The following is a 19,304-nucleotide window of genomic DNA, read 5'->3' as shown; positions in this document are numbered from 1 at the left end:
GAAAAACTGCAAAGTTTGTTTTCCTCTTTTCCAAACATGTGACAATACATAGAGTCTGACTCAGCAAATGGTGATGGGGCCCAAGTCATTTTCAGAAGAAAGTGCAGATCCAAGACATTAGCTAATTATTCATTGTGCCCATCGCAGCCCTGGCTCTGACTGTGAGCACGACAAACTACACACATGTCAATATATACGGGGGACACATGACACCCGGCTCAGCAGGGCAGTCTGTGTAAAATGTGAAACACTTCCCAGCTGTAACCCATGTTAGAGTTAGGTTTGTGTAACACTTGTCAGCTCCTGAAGTACCGAGAAGATGTGACCTAACGCTGCCACAGCGGTGAGACTGGGGAACCAGGTGTGGATCTCAGCGTCTATTCACCACCCCGTGATTCTGCCGCTGCCCGCGTCCCAAGCAGTGGGACATCAGCAGGGCAGCATTCTAGTGGCCGCCCGTCGGAGCCTTCCCCCTTGCTGCCTCGCGCGCGAGGCTACGCCCACTAGGGTTATGACCCCCAATAGTGTGGAGCTGGAGGCGGGCCGTTGGGGGCGGGGGGCGCGGCTTGCCCCCTATACTTAGGAGGCCCTCTCGCCCAGTTCCTCCTCTGTTCCCTGCGCGCCGCTCCAGTCTGGACACGTGTTATCCCGACGCGTTATCCCGACCGTCACACCCCGGTACCTGATTGAGGCCGCCCCCCCCCCCCCTCCGGCGACGTCGTGCTTCCGAACTCCTATACGTCCGGTGAGTCTTGCTGTCCTCTCCCACCCCGGCCCTGTCCCTGGGCATGACCAGGTGTACAGGGCCCTGTGGCCCGGGAGGCCATGGGTGTGGGGGGCGCAAGCCGTGGTCCGCGCCCCAGCGGGGCAAAGCGGGTGTTGTGTGGGACGGGGGGGCATTTGTCGTGGGGCTGTGACGGGGTAGGACACGGAAGGTACAGACCCGAGTGCCGGCCCGTCCCGCGTGCAAGCGTGCATCCACGCCCGGCCTTTGTGCTGAGTGGAGGGTAGGGCCTGGGGGGTATGATTATTTAAGTGCAACGCGTGTTGCGGCGCGCGCCTGGTTCAAGCGCCTGGGTTTTGCCCCCATCGATCACGCGACCATTTGGGGTTGGGATCGGCGTGGCCGTCGCGCATTGGGAGTTATTTGGCGCCCTAGGAGATGAGGCTTGCAGGCATAGGGCACGTTGGTGCCCGGTTCGACGGTATGGTTTCCAATTCTGCCTACAAGTTGTTTTGGCGAAACGCAGCGGAATCGGGGCTTTCCCCCCCCCCCCCTTTTTCGAACCGCCAGGTTCAGCAGCCGGAATGGCCCAGTGGGGAGAGCGTTCGACTGATGATCTAAAGGTCCCTGGTTCCATCCCGGGTTTCGGCAGATGCCATTCCCCCCCCCCCCCCCCCCCCTTCACGTTGAGGGCCCGAGTGTAGCGGGTATGGCGACTTTGTAGGGCTGTGCTCGGGGGGGGCAGACACACGCATGCTCTGTCAGACGGCGGTACCCGGCAGCATACCGTCCTGTTGGCGCACCACCAGAAGCCGCCCCGACAACCGGACCCATACCGCATAAATTAGTCACTGAGTCCGTGCTCTGCAGGTAGTGAATGCCCGTGCGGGCCAGCCCTCCGGCCATTGTGGCGACGGCAGCCTGGTCCCCACAGCGGCAATAACCAAGCAAGCGCAATCAGCCGGTGTAGGCAGAGGGTCTAGCGGGGACTCGGCGCCCGGCCCACCAGCGCACTAAGTTACGCCCACCCTGCGCGTCATCGCTGTATGGCGATGTATAATCCGTAATTCCTGGTGGTCAGCGGTAGACGCACTAAACACAAGGAGGACGCAGCAAAGAGGGGAGCGCGCCCTTTCGGTATATACGGCACGCCTTCAGTACCGAGCTTTCTTTCGGAGCACCGAAGCTGTATACAGGGAATTAATCGTATGGTATTTCCGAGACGTTAGCAATGTTAATTGGCGGACATCGATTCATAATGAAGAGGGTTGCGTTCACAAGGTTTTTTCGTCACACTGCCATGCCCTGTGTGCAATTAGGTAGCAATGTTAAGATGGCTGCCAGGTATGAGCAAACTGAATGATTGGACCGGGGGGCAAACCCGCCTTTCTCATGGTTTGTGCCCGCCGTAAAGCGATCAGCTTCAGCCACTCCAACCAGCCTCCGCCTTGTTCTTTGAGCGGAGTGGTTCTGATAAACTTTGGCGTACGTAGGTCGCAGGTGGGCGGGGGGCACTTGGTCTGGTTACGGAACACTGCAGAGCGTGTTACGGTTGTAGCGCTACTTTTTTCCCGCTTCCACCTTTTTTACGCATCAAGTGCAGCAAGGGCAACTTTCACATGACCTGGCTTGTTACCGGGAAAGTCTCGCTGCAGGGTTTCCTCAAGCGTCAGGGCCGTATAGCTTGAATGACATTGTTGCGGCGCGTTTCAGGAATGCACAGTGTTATTTTGTTTTGTTGTATATTTATATAGCGCGAGCAGGAACGGATGGTATTGGAGCGCTTTGCATGGCACCGTGTTTACATCACTCGTTCTGGCACTTGGGGATTGGGTGATTTGTCAAGAATCACAGGCTGAAGACGCGAAATAATAGAGCTCTAAGGCTTTAGGCCTGAGTTCCCTCCTCTTTCCAGATGTGTTTTCTCATCGTGGTGCTGGTCATCAATTAACTACATGCAGTGCAGTCCTGTAAGGCAGGATAACACGCTTTGGCGCTGTATTTACACATGCAAGTGACCCTAGGGGCAGTGTAAGTAGATGCATGACTGTCTCCGCCCTGAAGGTTGCCGCCAGACCTGATGCGGTGTGCGGGTCACGCACGGATGTGTTTAGCCATGTACCCTGAGAGGGTAATTTTTGCGATGCGCATGGCCATAGGACAAGCCGTGCGTATCGGGTACTAGCGGTGGGGTTAGGGATAACTAATGCATCACTTCCCATGGCCGGAGGCCTATTCACTGTAACTGCCAAGCTTCTGTGTGTAAGTGAGATGCTTGTCCAATGTACTAACTCCGCTCCTTTCCCAATTGCAGATTCGGTGAGGGACCGCCCGCGAGTTTAGGGCTAGGACCGGAGGCGAAGGCGCTAAGGGACGCGCATAGCTGTACTGTCGGAGTATCCCACCCGCCATGGAGAATATCGGGACACCGGGTCCACTGTTCTCCCAAGAAACGTCGGTCGAGGAGACGCAGTCGAGCGCACCACAGGAAGGGGTTTGGGCGGACTTTATGGCGTTCGCCCGAGAGAAGGGCACGGCGTGGGCCCAAGGTTTTCTGGAGGGCCGCAGGGTGGAGGATTCGGGCGTTGTCGTAACCCCCCCCCCCTCCGAGGGCGCCCCAGGCTTATCCGGGTCAGAGCCCTGGAGGTCCACCAGGGTGCGTAAGCCCACATCAAAAGACATGCCAGAGGCCCAGCCGGCCAGGAAGCGGCAGGCGACCGCAACACGTTCCGGCCTCCCGGCAGTCGCAACAACGCCGGTACACGATTCTGCCACAGGACTAACTGACTTGGCCCAGATGGGCAAAGCCATGGACCAGATGCTTGGCCTCATGTCTGTTTTCCAGAGCCGCCTCGACGCGCTGGCCGCACCGCCACAGTTGCCCCCAGCCCCGGCCCCCGCACCTGCCCAGGCGCCCGTGCTACAAGTCTGGGCTGGGCAGAGTACAACGGTTGAACGACGCAATGGTGAGCTGGGGGGAGCCTTGGGGTTGTCAACACCAGGGGATGCTGGCCCCTCCACAAGTATGGCGGCAAGTACCCCCCCGGCCGGCGCACTGGCGCCCCCTCCACCCGCACAGGCGATTGCCACTCCCTCCATCCCGGCTGCTGCTGAGGCTGCGCCCGCCATAGCAACAGGTGTGGCGGCGTCTGGAGGGGAGGGTGTAGCTCAGGTCCCGAAGCCCCTCGTTACCCAAGCACCGCTGGCATCGGGCCGCTGCTCCCTGGCGTGGTTGGTGCCGCAGGCCGCAAAAGAAGGGATCTGGAGGAGGGAGTATATAGACATCCTGACATTACTTATGCATGGGTCTGCTGGGGTGGAGACGAGAAAGATGGGGCGCAAGGAAGAGGAGAGGGTCAGGTACCAGCGATGGCCGGACAAGACGATCGAAAATTGGACGTCTGCATTCAATATATTGGCAGCTGTCATAGTGCAGAAATTTCCCGACCAGAGTGAGGCTCTAATGCAGTATGCCAGCACTATACAAGAGGAGGCGAGGCTCTCTGAGGGTTTAGGGTGGTTCTACTATGACCAGGATTTCAGAAAAAGAATGGCCATATGCCCGGACCTGGGGTGGGACCAGAAGGAAATTCAGCTTTGGGTGGAACACATGTGCCGCCCCACCAGGGAGAAGAAGGACCAGGCATATAAAGGGCAGGGTGAGGCATCTGATAAAAGGAAAGACCAATTTCCCAAGCGCCCATTCAAGCAGCCTTTTCGGGGTGGCAGGGGGCGGGGGCAGCGGCAGGGCAAGCGATTCAATTCTGGGACGTGCCGCCTTTACAATGGGGGCAACTGCACCTGGGGGAGGTCATGTAAGTTCGCACATAGATGCAGCAAGTGCGGCGCGCAGCACCCTGCCACTTCTTGCTCCTCCAGTCAGAGCGCACCGCAGCCCACAGCACCGACCAGGACTGATGCCCGACTCTGAGACCACACATGGGCCCCCTCCCTCGTCAGCAACCCTCCCTCCCACACCAGTCACGCCCCCCGCATTTCAGGGTGTACCACAGAGCGCCATGGCCCCTGTCAAAGGTCCTTCACCCATCATCCTGGGAAATATCCTTCCACTCATTAGGCGGTATCCACTGCTCCGGGACAGACCGCTCCTGGCGGGGGGGTTCATCGATGGGTTTAGGATTCCCTACAATGGGCCGCTGGAGTCCAGAGATGCGAAGAACCTTAAATCCGCTAGGGATATGCCCGGGGTGGTGGACCAAAAGGTGAGGAAAGAGTTGTCAGCAGGTAGGGTAGCGGGTCCTTTTAGCAGCCCGCCCTTGGACAACTTTTTGGTGTCACCACTGGGGGTGGTGCCGAAAAAACAACAAGGCACCTACCGTTTAATCCACCACTTGTCTTACCCTGAAGGAAATTCGGTGAACCACTGGCTGGACGAGGGTATTTGTTCTGTGGTATACTGCTCCCTGGACATGGCCATTGACATGGTCAGGAGAGTGGGGCAGGGGGCGTGGCTTGCGAAGGCGGACATCGAATCCGCATTCCGCCTGCTGCCGGTTCATCCAGCCAGTCAACATCTGCTAGGCTTCAAGTGGGCGGGGCAGTTCTTTTATGATCGCTGCATGCCGATGGGCTGTGCTGTCTCCTGCGCCTACTTCGAAGCCTTCAGTTCGTTCCTTCAGTGGGCCTTGGGGGAACTCCACGGGATCACACAGGTGACCCACTATCTAGACGACTTCCTATTTTTCGGTGCGAGTGGGTCAGACGAGTGTGCAGTGGGTTTGAGTCGGTTTGAGGAGCTGGCAGAGTTTCTGGGTGTTCCCCTTGCCCCAGGTAAGACCGAGGGGCCTGCGCAGGTGCTGACCTTTCTTGGCGTGGAGTTGGACACGGTAAAGGGCGAGTCGAGGCTCCCCGCTGAGAAGGTGCTGGGCTTGTTACAGGATATCCAGGCGCTGCTGGGCAAGGACAAAGCGACCCTCGGGGCTGTCCAGAGCTTGATTGGCAAATTGAATTTTGCAGCGAGAGTGATCCCAGCAGGCAGAGTGTTTTCAAGGAGACTGGCGGGGGCCACGGCAAAGGTGACTCAGAAGCACCACTTTGTAAGACTGACCGCGGGCTTGAAGGCTGACCTTGCCATGTGGGCGGAATTTCTCATGGACTTTAACGGGACGGTGATTTGGAGGGCCCCATGGATAGCCAGTCAGGAGCTCTGCTTGTTTTCAGATGCGTCTGGAAGGGAAGGTTTTGGTGTGATTCTGGGGGAAGAATGGTGCGCGATGCGATGGCCCAATGCATGGCGTAAGAAGAAGGTGACGCAGAATGTGGCAGTGTTGGAGCTCTTCCCAATTGTAGTAGCACTGCATCTCTGGCGGGCGGCACTGAGCAACAGGAAGGTTGTCTTCTGGTCAGAAAACATGGCGGTGGTGCACGCCATTAACGGCCTGACTGCCTCGTGCCCGCTAGTCCTGAGCCTGCTGAGGGAGTTAGTCAGGGAGGGTCTGCGCAGCAACGTCGAGTGTAGGGCGCGGCACATCGCGGGTGTACGGAATGTGGCAGCTGACGCTCTTTCTCGCTTTCAGTGGCTCCGGTTCCGGGAGGCCTGGCCGCGGGCAAGGGCGGAGATGACACCATTCCCGGACCACCTCTGGCGCTTGCTTCAGTGGGAGAGAGACTGAGGAAGATGGGGGAGAGGTCCCTGGTGCCAGCGACGCGGCGGAAATACGACTCGCAGCTAGCGACTTTCAGAGCTGTAGGGGAGGCGCTGGGTGCCTCAGCCTTGGGGGCGGAAGAACAAGTGGAGGCCTTTGTGGTGTGGGCCAAGGAGAATGGCAGATCGCACTCCTGGATTAGTGGTCACTTGGCAGCAGTGCGCCACGATGCCAGGCTAGATGGTAGTGGCGACCCCGCGGGATCATCCAAGATTAGGGCGGCCCTGAAGGGTTGGGCCAGGGAGGAGGTTAGACAACCAGACACCAGGGCACCCATTGAATTCAGAGACCTCCAGCTCCTCCTAGACGTGTTACCCCTGGTGACTTTCTCACCGTTCGAAGCCAGCCTGTTTTCAACGGCCTTCTGCCTGGCATTCTTTGGCGCTTTCAGGGTCAGCGAGCTAGTGGCAAAATCTAAAGAAGACCTGTCTGATTGCGCGCTGGGGATTGCGGATGTGACCCTCAATACAGCACTGGAGCTACGGATTCGCAGATCAAAAACAGACCAGGCGGGGAGGGGGAAGACGGTGGTGTTACAGACCCTAGGGGACAACAGGTACTGCCCGGTTCACTTGGTCAGGGAATACCTGGCTCTGCGTCCAGTATCTCCTGGTCCCTTTCTGGTTCATGCGGACGGATCCCCCCTTACCAAATTTCAGTTCGAGCGTCTACTGGGAGCTTCGCTGGCTAGAGCCGGTCTAGCGGGGTGTGGGCGCAGGTTCTCCTCGCACTCCTTTAGGATTGGTGCTGCTACTTCAGCGGCCAAAGCCGGCTTGGGCCCGGAAGGAGTAAAAGGGGTGGGCCGCTGGGAATCGGACTGTTTTAAGAAGTATGTCCGTCCTTAATGCTGTGGTGCAGCCCTGACCTTTGTTCCCGCTACGGGTTTTTTGTCCATTATGATGAACGTAGCGTTTTTTGTGTATGTATGTAATAAAGATACGATTACCTAAAAGCCGTTTCATCGCTTTATTGACAGGTCCCCAGGTCTGGTTGGTAGGCCATTCCTACATCACGAGGCTGGAACGCTGGGCAGCACACAGGAACTGGTCGCAGAACTTTGCTACTACACAGCTTGTGTGGTTGGGTTCCCCGGGCATGAAATGGAGTGAAGCCCGCGGCACAATTGAGCAGCGCCTGGCAGTCGTAGGGGTCCTGCCCTCTGTTATCATCTTGCACTTAGGGGGTAATGACCTGGTTGCCAGGGGGAGGAGGGCTCTGCTCCTGTCAATGCAAACTGACTTGCAGGCCATTAGCCAAGCCGGGGGGTCATGCGAGGTCTGGTGGTCTGAAATCGTCCCCCGTAGGGTTTGGAGAGGGGCCAGGTCCCCGGCGGCAGTAGAGCGGTCACGTAGGAGGCTTAATAGGTCCATGCAGAAATTCATGGAGCGCAGGGGCATGGGCTTCATCAGACATGCTTTGATCCAGGACAAGGTTGAGGGGTATTATGAGGCGGACGGGGTGCACCTGTCCAGGGTAGGGATGGACATGTTCCTGCTTGACGTACAAGAGGCACTGGCTAGCAAGGGACATCAGTAACACCTATTAGGAGAGGGGGGCTCTGGCAGCGACGGTAGCCTCCCCAGAGCTGTGGCGGAGTTACAGGGCGATCTGGATGCAGACGGGTACAGTAAGGGTACCTCTGCGACAGGCGGTACAGTAAGGGTACCCCTGTCCGGCACAGTAAGGGTGCCCGAGACAAGGTCCAGGAGCCGAAGGGGGTTCTGGGAAGACCGCGACGGCGCCCCGTTAGTCCTTCGGGCGGTTGGGGGGCCTGACCAACCGGGGGTGTGCCACAACACGCTCCGCCCCTGTCGGAAGGGGCGGGAGTAGGAGACAGATCACGTGACCCAGTGGATGATCTGTAAATAATTATGTGCCACACTGCCGGGCATCGACCCACCGTGTGTGCTGGCTCACCAGGCGGGCGGAGCAGCAAGGGGCTGCCTGCCCTGGATCGCCCGTAAGATAACCCAATTTTATTATCATACTGTGTTGTATGAAATAAACCTGCAGCAGTTCTTCACCCACAAATAAAGTGTCAGTGTAATCATTGGGTGACGTCTGTGTATGCGTGTTGACTGAAGCGGATGACGGTGTGGTCACTATGCCGCTGCCCGCGTCCCAAGCAGTGGGACATCAGCAGGGCAGCATTCTAGTGGCCGCCCGTCGGAGCCTTCCCCCTTGCTGCCTCGCGCGCGAGGCTACGCCCACTAGGGTTATGACCCCCAATAGTGTGGAGCTGGAGGCGGGCCGTTGGGGGCGGGGGGCGCGGCTTGCCCCCTATACTTAGGAGGCCCTCTCGCCCAGTTCCTCCTCTGTTCCCTGCGCGCCGCTCCAGTCTGGACACGTGTTATCCCACCCTTTCCACTTACCCCACGTGTCAAGCACAGCGCGTTATTGGAATGTTTTAATGTTTTCTTTTTGCGTTGCAGGCGGAGTTACAGGGCGATCTGGATGCAGACGGGTACAGTAAGGGTACCTCTGCGACAGGCGGTACAGTAAGGGTACCCCTGTCCGGCACAGTAAGGGTGCCCGAGCCAAGGTCCAGGAGCCGAAGGGGGTTCTGGGAAGACCGCGACGGCGCCCCGTTAGTCCTTCGGGCGGTTGGGGGGCCTGACCAACCGGGGGTGTGCCACAACACGCTCCGCCCCTGTCGGAAGGGGCGGGAGTAGGAGACAGATCACGTGTCCCAGTGGATGATCTGTAAATAATTATGTGCCACACTGCCGGGCATCGACCCACCGTGTGTGCTGGCTCACCAGGCGGGCGGAGCAGCAAGGGGCTGCCTGCCCTGGATCGCCCGTAAGATAACCCAATTTTATTATCATACTGTGTTGTATGAAATAAACCTGCAGCAGTTCTTCACCCACAAATAAAGTGTCAGTGTAATCATTGGGTGACGTCTGTGTATGCGTGTTGACTGAAGCGGATGACGGTGTGGTCACTATAAGCAAATCACTAATTCTTCCCGTGCCTAGAAACACAAAAGCACAAAACGAAATTGACCTTATGTAAAGTAATCAGGTGCTTATGTAACGCGGTATAATGTCCTTGGGCCAAGCAGCTCGCGCCACACAAGACTGCAAACATATATAAAAAGTCTCTCCTGTCCTTGAATATCTCAGACTGTCTCTGACTTTTGACTCGAAGCCCCTCTGGTTGAACCTGTTCCCTTCCGCAGTCCGAGGGTAGAAAGAGAGGGCGGGGGGCAGAAGGGTATGAGCTGTGTGCCTGTGTCCAAGGGTGAGGCAGGGGCTGCCCGCTATGACGATAACACTCGGAAGGAGCTACTGTCAAATATCGCTTTGGCTTTTGTTATCTTTATGCAGTCTATGTTGTTTGTAATCATACATGTTAACATATAAAGCGCCCTGACGTCGGCAATGACGTAGGTCGCGCTCTTCAAATAACTGAATGAAGAGGTGTTATGCTAATTGACAGAGTTTGAAACAAAGGCCTTGAGTAGAGGTCTCCTGCGGAGCCGAGATGTCAGTCCCGTGCTACTTCAACACCCCTCGCGCCCCAGAAGAGATGGGACTTCCCAACGGGAAATAAAAGTTATGTGGAATTCCCGGAGTGAGCCCCTCTTGCCGTCTGCGCCCCTCTGCTTCTGAGATCTCACCGAAAGGGGTGAATTTTTAACGTAAAAATCTATTGCATATTAGTGATAAAATCAGGAGATTCAAAATTGAAAGGAGGAACACCCACAGTGATGTTGTTGAGGGAGACTGTACGAGGCCATGCCCCCCTACACTACTATTGTCACCACATGGAGCTCCTTGTGAAACACACACCTGGATGTGGCCCAGTCCCTGCACTCCTGATGTCACCATATCTAGCTCTGGTGTGACACATGGAGCTCCTTGTGAAACACACACCTGGACGTGGCCCAGTCCCTGCACTCCTAATGTCACCATATATCCCTCTGGTGAGACATCTGGAGCTACTTGTAAAACACATACCTGGCCGTGCCCAAGTCCCTGTTCTCCTGATATTGCTGGAGCAGAGTTTTCTGTTTGAAAATTCGTGGGTTTTTGAAGCTCTGGCATGTCTATTTGTCATACTAAATTATTAATAACTAATTATTAATTTTTGTCTTGTGCAAGTGTGTTTATACTAATCAATCCGTTTGTTTTAATAAGAGAGAGTTACACGTGGGTACGCATAAATGTGCTGATTAATAATAACGTGCGTGTTTTCATGTTTAAACGTTGCTATGTGCTGTTTATTTTCAAGCACAAAATGCTTTTCGAATTAATGCTTTTCTATGTTGCAAGTGCTAGATAAATACATATACATAAGGGTATTAGTGGGGTTAACACTGCTTAATCATTATGCTGTGGTAATGTTGTTTTATTTCTTTTGAATTAAGATGGTCTATTGTGGCCTATGGTGGCCTAAACAAAGATGGCCGATTTGTAAGCCTGGCCTCGATTAGAAAATAGAAAACCGTGATGGGAGAGAGCCCTGCTGAAATATGGTCCTGAAGTCAGCTGACTACGGTCCTTGCTTGCCTTGTTGAAAATTTCCGTGAGGACAGCAGCAGCCTGGGTAATCTCCAAATGAAATGGAACGTCCTTGGCAGCCTTGGGAGACAAAGGAGCCTTAGAGAAAGACTCTGAACTATGGTCTCATTGCCGAGGAAGAAGTAGAACTAACAAGATACATTTATGTTTCTTGGTTCCTGTTCCGTAGTCTTTATTATGTGATTTTTCCTGAGCGGAGATTTTCAAATGTAGCGATGTTATATCCTTTCCTTCTCGCTCTGCTCAGCGGTCCAGCGGACATTACGACTTTTCTATGTATCTTTCCTTTGTTCAAATCTCTATAAGAATTGTTAGCCTAGAGAGGGTTTTTGCCACTTGCCATTTGCCTTTGCCGCGTACCGAATCTGCGTTGGTGAGGATCGATGCTGAAAGGACTTCGTCTTGAGAGACTTTACCGAGAGACTTGTCCTGACCCGTTCTGACATTTAGCTAGATTAGGTAACTATGAGAAAAATGATTTACTCTGATTGATTTCTTTTTGACTAATTTAGTTAAAGCAATATAATTTTGAACATGGTGTTGGATATTATTTTTGTCAATTATTGAGTTGTTTATTGCCAATATAGGTTGTATAGATTATGTTTATGGACAGTCACAATAACCAGGTCTTATCGACCTCGATATAGATGCAGGGTGTTTAGGAGTTTTCCTTCCACAGGTTTAGTGCTAGTAGAGTATTTGAGCGTATGTTAGTGAAATGGGCCCTAGCGTATGATGAATGTATGTGCGTGTAACTGTGAGATTACTCTATCTGTGGTAGTGGGAATATTATACACATCCTGATCTCTATCAATTTCCTGGTAGCAGAGGATGGTTTCGATCCATCGACCTCTGGGTTATTGATCAGTGGTATTTTCTGAGCTTGTTTGAGGAACTGGGCAGAGGTAAGCTGCTTAGTTGATATGTGTTATAATTCTGTAGTGGGACAGATTGTTCGCTGTTCTCGGGAAGCAGGATTCTGTGTGTATGTACTATATTTTTCTTGTATGAATGTGCGTGGATGCATATACATTTAATTGATTGTAAGACTCTTTGGATAAGTCCTGGAGGAAACAGTTAAGGGATGTATGAAAGTTTGTTGATTCTTGTGAAATAGATTTCTTTTTACTATTCTGTGGTTAGCGAAGCAGACAATGGAGATGTTTTTATGTTGTAACTAATAGATTTTGTAGAATTTTTGATACGAAGTCTACTGAGATTTTGTAAAGGAGGGGTAGACGAGTGACAGAAGACAGGAGACAAGCGACTGCAGCGACTGTTGACGTCAGAAAGACCGCGCTCTGATTGGATAGTGGATCAGAATAGTGTTCGCGCTGGGATTGGTGCGTTGGTGTGAGCCGCGCAAGGATTGGAAGAGCTATTTAGTGACGTAGACGCTCCAGGATTGGTGTGTTAGTGTGAGTCGCGCTGTTATTGGTTGAAAATTCGTATTGTATATTTATAATACGGAAAAGAGTAGAGAGTTTTGGTAAACGCTAAAATGTATTACCAAGAAGAGAAAAAGAAGAAAACATTCTTTGGAAAAATTAAAAAGTGGTTTAACAAGGATAAAGATGTTAAGACGAGAGAGGGTGAGTTATTACCTCCAGCGAAAACACCTGCATCCTTTATGGCTGCGAAATATGGGTTTCATACCTGTATATGGTTGGAGAATTGGGTTAGGTATACTAAAGAAGATGGTGTTCTAGCATTTCCAGAACATGGTTCATTTAATCTGGCCGTGTTGAGAAATTTACCGGAAAAGATGTTATGTCTTGACCCAAAACCAAGACCTACACAGTTTGAGGCTTTAGTGGAATGGGAAGAGGAAGTTCATGAGCGAGAAAAACAGAGATCTGGAGGACATTACAGGTACATGTTCGGGAGGAGACATGATCGTGAAACTCATCATGATCGAATGAAAAGGTGGCGAGATGCTAGTATGTCAGAGGGATTATATCCGATGAGAACAGTTGAAGGAGGAGCAGAAAGGGTTCCTGAATCAGAAATGAGAAGATATGGAGTTAATGAGTATGAGGATGAGGTCTTGAATGACATGATTTACAAAAGACCACCTCCATATAGACCAGAACCAGATGAAAGTACACCAGTTGTTTCTCCGATAAGAGATACAGTCTGTATCATTGAGAGGGAAAAAGTGACACCTGAATCAAGAGGTAGTAATTCTTTCAGGGAGAGAGAGAATCGAGGTAGTGACGAAGATGCCAGACAATTAGCCAGAACCACAACAGAACTGACTGAGAAGATTAGAGAGTTAACGAAGAATCTAGAAGCTGTTACGGTGCCTGTAACTATAGGTCCGGTTATGCCTGTGTTTGACAAACAGAGGACAGGTGAAAATGGATTGGTGATTCCATATGTTGGGAATAATTTGACAAATTCAGCTGGTCCTTCAGGAGATTCAGGAAAAAGAGCAGAAAGAAGTGACCTGAGACAATCCAGACATGACATATGCAGTAGTGAAATACTGGATGCTAGTGAAGCTAGTTGTTCAGGGATGCCAATTTTAGAACCGCAGAAGAGAGTGGTTCCAGTGAGAAAAACTGCTGAAATAACAGTTGAAGATTTGAATGATTGGATGAAAGTTCTTCAGAAAAAAGATAAAGATTCACAAGCAATTGATGTGGCTAGGTTACGTGTAGAATTAGAAGAGCTTGTTACAGGAACAGTTCCAACAGAAATTCTGAAGAGTCATCATGATGGTGAGTTAATGTTTATGTGTAAGAACATTACCTGGAGAGCAAGAAATACACATGACAGGCTAAGAGCAATAGCGAATGAGCAGGGAGTTGACATTGATAAAGTGAAAGCTTTACAAAAAACCTACAGGATGGACTTTACAGAGAAAGATATTGAGAATTTGAATGCTACTGGTAGAACAGGACAGATTAAGGAAATGGTAGCATTATTGCGAAGATGGGGTGATGTAGAAAAGTGGAAGGATAGGTGGTATAAGAAAAGAGAGGAATCTGAAGACAGAACGACTTATTCAGCATTTCCAGTGAGAGAAAAGGAGAAACCAGTGGATAATTATCCTATGAGAGAAATACCTGGAGGAGGATATGTACATGTTCCATGGACCAGACAGGATATTTTATCATTTACGAATGATTTTCCTCGATTGAGAGAAAAGCCCGTCGAGTGGTATAGGCAGGTAGATAGGTTTGTGAAATTGTCAAAAGTGCTGTGGGTTGACCTGAATAGTCTGTTTGATATAATTGTCCCAGCAGACTTGCGGACTGAGTGTAAAATAGTTGTGAGTTGGCCTACTGAGGAATATCCAAGAGACCCAAGAACAGGGGCACCAGATCCAGAAGTAATGAGAAAATATGATCAGGTGATGGTATACCTGAAGAGTAAAGTACCTGCAAAAGAGACAGACTGGGTAAAGATAGATCGAACACAACAGGAAGCAAAAGAATCAGTTCATGCTTTTTACGAGAGGCTGATACTGGCTTTTAAACAATTCAGTGGAGATGAACACCTGGGTGATAAAGATTTGAGTCATTTTGTATACAGATTTGTATATGGCCTTAGACCTGAAATTGGTGAGAGAATTCGTGAGCACACAGTGGATTGGCAGAGTAAGAAAGTAGATGAGATTCTGAGACATGCAAAATACTTCAGTGATGAAATTGAAGCAAAACAAAGAAAGCTGAAAGAGAAAGCAATGTGGGCACAAGTGAAAGTTGCGGAAAGACAGGAAGCACAGTTGGTAGAACAGGCGAATAATCCAGGAAACAATGCAGGGAATAGACCTAGATATGCAGGGAAAGGAAAGGGGAATCTTGAGGAAGCAAAGAAAAAGTTTCCTTGTCACAACTCACAACTGTGGCCAATTGGGGCACTGGAGATCGGAGTGTCCTAATCCACCGTTAGCGAGTAATGAGAATAAACCCTTGAATCAACAGGTGCAGAACGAAGGAAATAATCAACAGCAGCAACAACAGAAAGTTGTGAGACAGCAGAGTCAAGAGCCAAAACCGCCCTTGCCGCAGAATAGAGGGTCACAAAAGTATAATCAGGATTCAGGATTCTACAATGATGAACAGGTAAACAAACCAAGACGTTCTAACCAGGTACAACAGTACTTGTTAAAGAATGAAGGGAGTGAGTCTGAGGGTGATTATTGACGGTGCCGAAGAGAGGAGGAAGAGTGCATACTTGGTGCAACTCTAGAAATAGACCAGGAAGGACCATTTGTGGATGGGAAAATAAATGAGGAGAGTGTTACTTTTTTGGTAGACACAGGTGCGACAAGATCAACTGTCAGGTCAACAGATGTTAGAAATCTTCCTCTCTCGGATGAAGCAATCCAAGTAGTTGGTGTAGCCAATACACAAATCAGAACACGTCTTACTGAACCAGTAAGAGTACAGATAGGGAAATTTTCAGATATGCACAGATTCATTGTCTGTGACACAAGTCCAGTGAACCTGTTAGGTAGGGACCTATTGTGCAAGATGAATTGTACAATTTTCTGTACACCGGATGGAATAGCTTTTGAGACACCAGATGAGGATGTTTTGTACCGAGTGACTCTAGAGAATAGAGAAAGTGAGTTAATTAGTGCATTTGCTGTGTTTAATCCGGAGGATTTGCCTCGAGAGCTGAGAGACACAGTGAAAAGGGCAGTTTGGGCTTTTACTGGAGAGGATGTGGGATTGATGAATAATGTAGATCCTGTGAAAATTGCAGTGAAAGAGGGAATTACATATCCTAACATTCCTCAGTACAAAATGACGCCAGAAATAATTGAAGGGATAACTCCTATAATTGAGAAAATGATTCAGCAGGGAGTTCTGAGAGAACTACTGAGTAGCCCGTGTAATTCACCGATAATGGGGCTAAAGAAGCCTAATGGCAAATTTAGAATTGTGCAGGATTTGAGAAAGATTAATCAAATTGTGGTGGCATGTTGTCCTATTGTGCCAAATCCATCAGTGATTTTGTATCAGATTCCACATGATGCTGAGTGGTATACAGTGATTGATTTGTGTCATGCGTTCTTTTCAATTCCACTGCATCATGACAGCCAGCCGATTTTTGCATTTAGGTTTGGCCAGCGTATTTTAGCATGGTGTCGTATCCCACAGGGGTATACAGAGAGTCCTTCGATATTCAATCAGTTATTGAAGAAATCGTTGGAGAGCTTGATCATGCCTGAAAACTCAGTACTAGTGCAGTATATTGATGACCTACTTGTGGCATCAAAGACACGTGAAGCTTGTGAAGTAGATACCATAGCTTTACTGAATCATCTGGCAGATGGAGGGTTAAAGGTATCTCCAGCCAAATTGCAATTTTGCAAAAAAGAGGTGCATTATCTTGGACATAATATTGAAAAAGGTCTGAGAAAAGTGACTGATGACAGAATTAAAATCATCAGGGGAATGAAAGCCCCGAAAACCCAGAGGGAAGTGAGAATGTTCCTGGGTATGGTGGGTTATTGTCGTCAGTGGATAATTAATTTTTCGCTGATAGCAAAGCCACTGATTAAATTGACAAAAAGTGAAATGACAGACCCATTGGAACTAGATGCAGAACAAATGGCAGCATTTGAAGAGCTCAAAAGTAAAATGTGTGAAGCTCCAGCTTTGGGTATGCCTGACTACGAAAAGGAGTTTGAGTTGTACTGCAGTGAGAGAAATGGATGTGCACTTTCAGTGTTAATCCAGAAGCATGGACAGTTGAGAAGGCCTATTGCGTACTTCTCATCGACACTTGACCCTGTAGCTGTGGGTTTACCAGGTTGTCTGAAATCTGTGGCTGCAACATGCAGAAGTCTGGAACAGAGTGAGGAAATCATAATGGGATATCCTGTAAGGGTATTCGTACCTCACAATGTGGCAATTCTTTTGACAAGAAGCAGAACTCAGTACATGTCACATAGTCGGTTGACTAAATATGAAAAAGTGATTCTGGGAGCATCAAATGTGACTCTTGAGAGATGTGTGAATGTGAATCCAGCGACACTCTTGCCGGATATTGAAAACGTGGGTGTGAAAATGGAAGATGATCATGATTGTTTGGATGTGCTTGAGTACTGTACAAAACCGAGACCAGACATAAGGGATCTTCCCTTACATGAGAGTGATCATGTGTTGTTTCTGGATGGATCATGCCTGAGAAATGATAATGGTGTGCTATGTGCAGCATATGCGGTGTGCAAAGTTTCAGAGGTTATGGAAGCATCACCATTGAAAAGAGTGAAATCTGCGCAAGTTGCTGAATTGGTGGCGTTAACAAAAGCTTGTGAAATTGGGAAAGATTTGAGGACGACTGTGATGACTGATAGTCAGTATGGATTTGGAGTTGTGCATGATTTTGGCCAGCTTTGGCTACAAAGAGGTTTCTTGACATCGAGTGGAACTCCAATAAAGAATGCAGAAATGATTGGTAAATTACTTGAGGCGATACAGCTGCCTAAAGAGTTAGCAGTTGTAAAGTGTGCTGCCCATGGACAAGGAGAAGATTTTATAACGGTCGGAAACCGTTATGCAAATGATGTTGCACAATACTGTGCTAAGACGAATCAGTCTATTAATCGGGACCGAGAGGGTGAAATGTCTTTTCTCTCTGTGATGTTTACTAATGTCTTAGAGACATGGGATGAAGTGAAACAGTTGCAAGATGAGGCAGGAGAGGAAGAGAAAAAAGATTGGATTAAGGCAGGATGTTTGGGTCTACAGAGATGGCAGACCAGTAATGCCGAATTCCATTTTGTCGTCAATGGCAAGAATGTATCATGGCCAAGGACATTTGGGGAGGGATGCGATGGTTAGGTCATTTAAGCAAACCTGGTACAATGCAAAGTTCAGGACAATTGCAGAAAGCATCTGTCAAAGGTGTTTGGTTTGTCAGCAATTTAACACTGGGAAAAAGACAGTGGTGAGTCTGGGAACAATAGGCAGAGAAGGAGGTCCTTTTACGAGAATGCAAGTTGATTTCATTGAAATGCCCCAAGTAAACAGACTGAGGTATGTTCTAGTGGTAGTCTGTTTGTTTTCAAGGTGGGTGGAAGCTTACCCGACTAGAAGAAATGATGGAATAACGGTGGCAAAGTTACTGTTAAGGGAGTTGATTCCTAGGTACGGGTTTCCAGTAACGATTGAGTCTGATAGAGGTGGACACTTTCAAAATGAACTCATGGGTTTGATTTGTGAAGCATTGAAAATACAGCAGAAGCTACATTGTGCATACCGACCAGAGGCTTCTGGTGTGGTTGAGCAGATTAATGGCACAATCAAGAATAGGATTGGAAAAATGTGCTTAGCCACTGGCATGAAATGGCCAGATGTTTTACCTCTAGTACTGATGACTATTAGATCTACTCCAGATAGAACTACTGGCTTGAGTCCGCACGAAATAATCATGGGACGTGCAATGCGCCATGCATTTGTGCCTGTCAATAAGTTGGTGACAATAACTGATGACATGATTTTGGATTACTGTAAAGGCCTGGCTGACGCAGTTCATTCTGTGTTTCACCAGGTTGGAGAAGAAGCTACCACACTTGAGAACAAGCAAGCCCATGATCTGAGTCCAGGAGACTGGGTGAGGATTAAAGTACACAGAAGAAGAAATTGCTTGGTTCCAAGGTGGGGAAGGCCGAGACAAGTCATTCTGACTACGACAACTGCAGTAAAGTGTGCTGGAGTGAAACACTGGGTACATGTGAGTCATACTCTGAGAGTTCCAAACCCAAAAGAAGGGACTGGTAAAGAGTATTTTGAAGAGTCAGATTGAAGAACCACTTGAGATTATACTTGAAGAAGCAGGGTCAGAAGAAGATAGAGAGGGACAGATTGCGGAAGATCCCCGAGGAGGTGTAGGGAACATTCTTGATGAGCTAGGTGAAGGGACAAGTAGACAGCAAGAAGATTGCGTGTCGGAGACCCGAGGAGGGACAGAAGTAGGGAAGTCTCAAACAGTGGTGAAAGAATCTGTGGAGAAAAAGAAAGCTGCTAGAAAACAAAAATAGAAGGCACTTGAAGCAGAATTGGATGAGAGTGAGAATGAACAAACAGAGGGTCGAGTTCTGAGAAAGAGAACTTGGATTGGAGAGAGAAGTAATAAAGAGATAAAGCCTAAAAAGGTTGTGAAAGGAGATCGTTGGCCTAACAACAGAGTTAAGAGGCTGAGATACAGAATAATAAGAGCGAATACATCAAAAGCAGAACAAGTGAATGAAATATCGAGTCAAAATTTAAAGGCAAAAGGAGAAGAATCAAAAGAATCAAAAGAACCAGAGGAGATCAAACGGATAAGAAAACCTAACCAGAAGTATAGGTCGCCGGAATGGATGTATGTGACACTGCCTGAAGGTGAAGAGGTGGAAAGTCAAGGAAATCCAGAGGAGACCGT

At 49.7% G+C, this 19,304-nt stretch overlaps 1 non-coding gene across 1 annotated transcript; it reads left to right on the top strand.

Annotated features, from left to right (window-relative positions):
* The first annotated feature begins 1,302 nt into the window (after positions 1-1,302).
* TRNAI-GAU (transfer RNA isoleucine (anticodon GAU)) lies at positions 1,303-1,375 on the top strand. Its single transcript has one exon. It is a non-coding gene; the product is annotated as a tRNA-Ile (tRNA).
* The last annotated feature ends 17,929 nt before the right edge of the window (positions 1,376-19,304 follow it).

This window comes from Triturus cristatus, chromosome 10 (assembly GCF_964204655.1).
Source record: "Triturus cristatus chromosome 10, aTriCri1.1, whole genome shotgun sequence".
Taxonomy (NCBI): Eukaryota; Metazoa; Chordata; class Amphibia; order Caudata; family Salamandridae; genus Triturus; species Triturus cristatus.
Note: the sequence above shows the minus strand (reverse complement) of the source record. Positions and strands in the feature narration are given on the sequence as shown.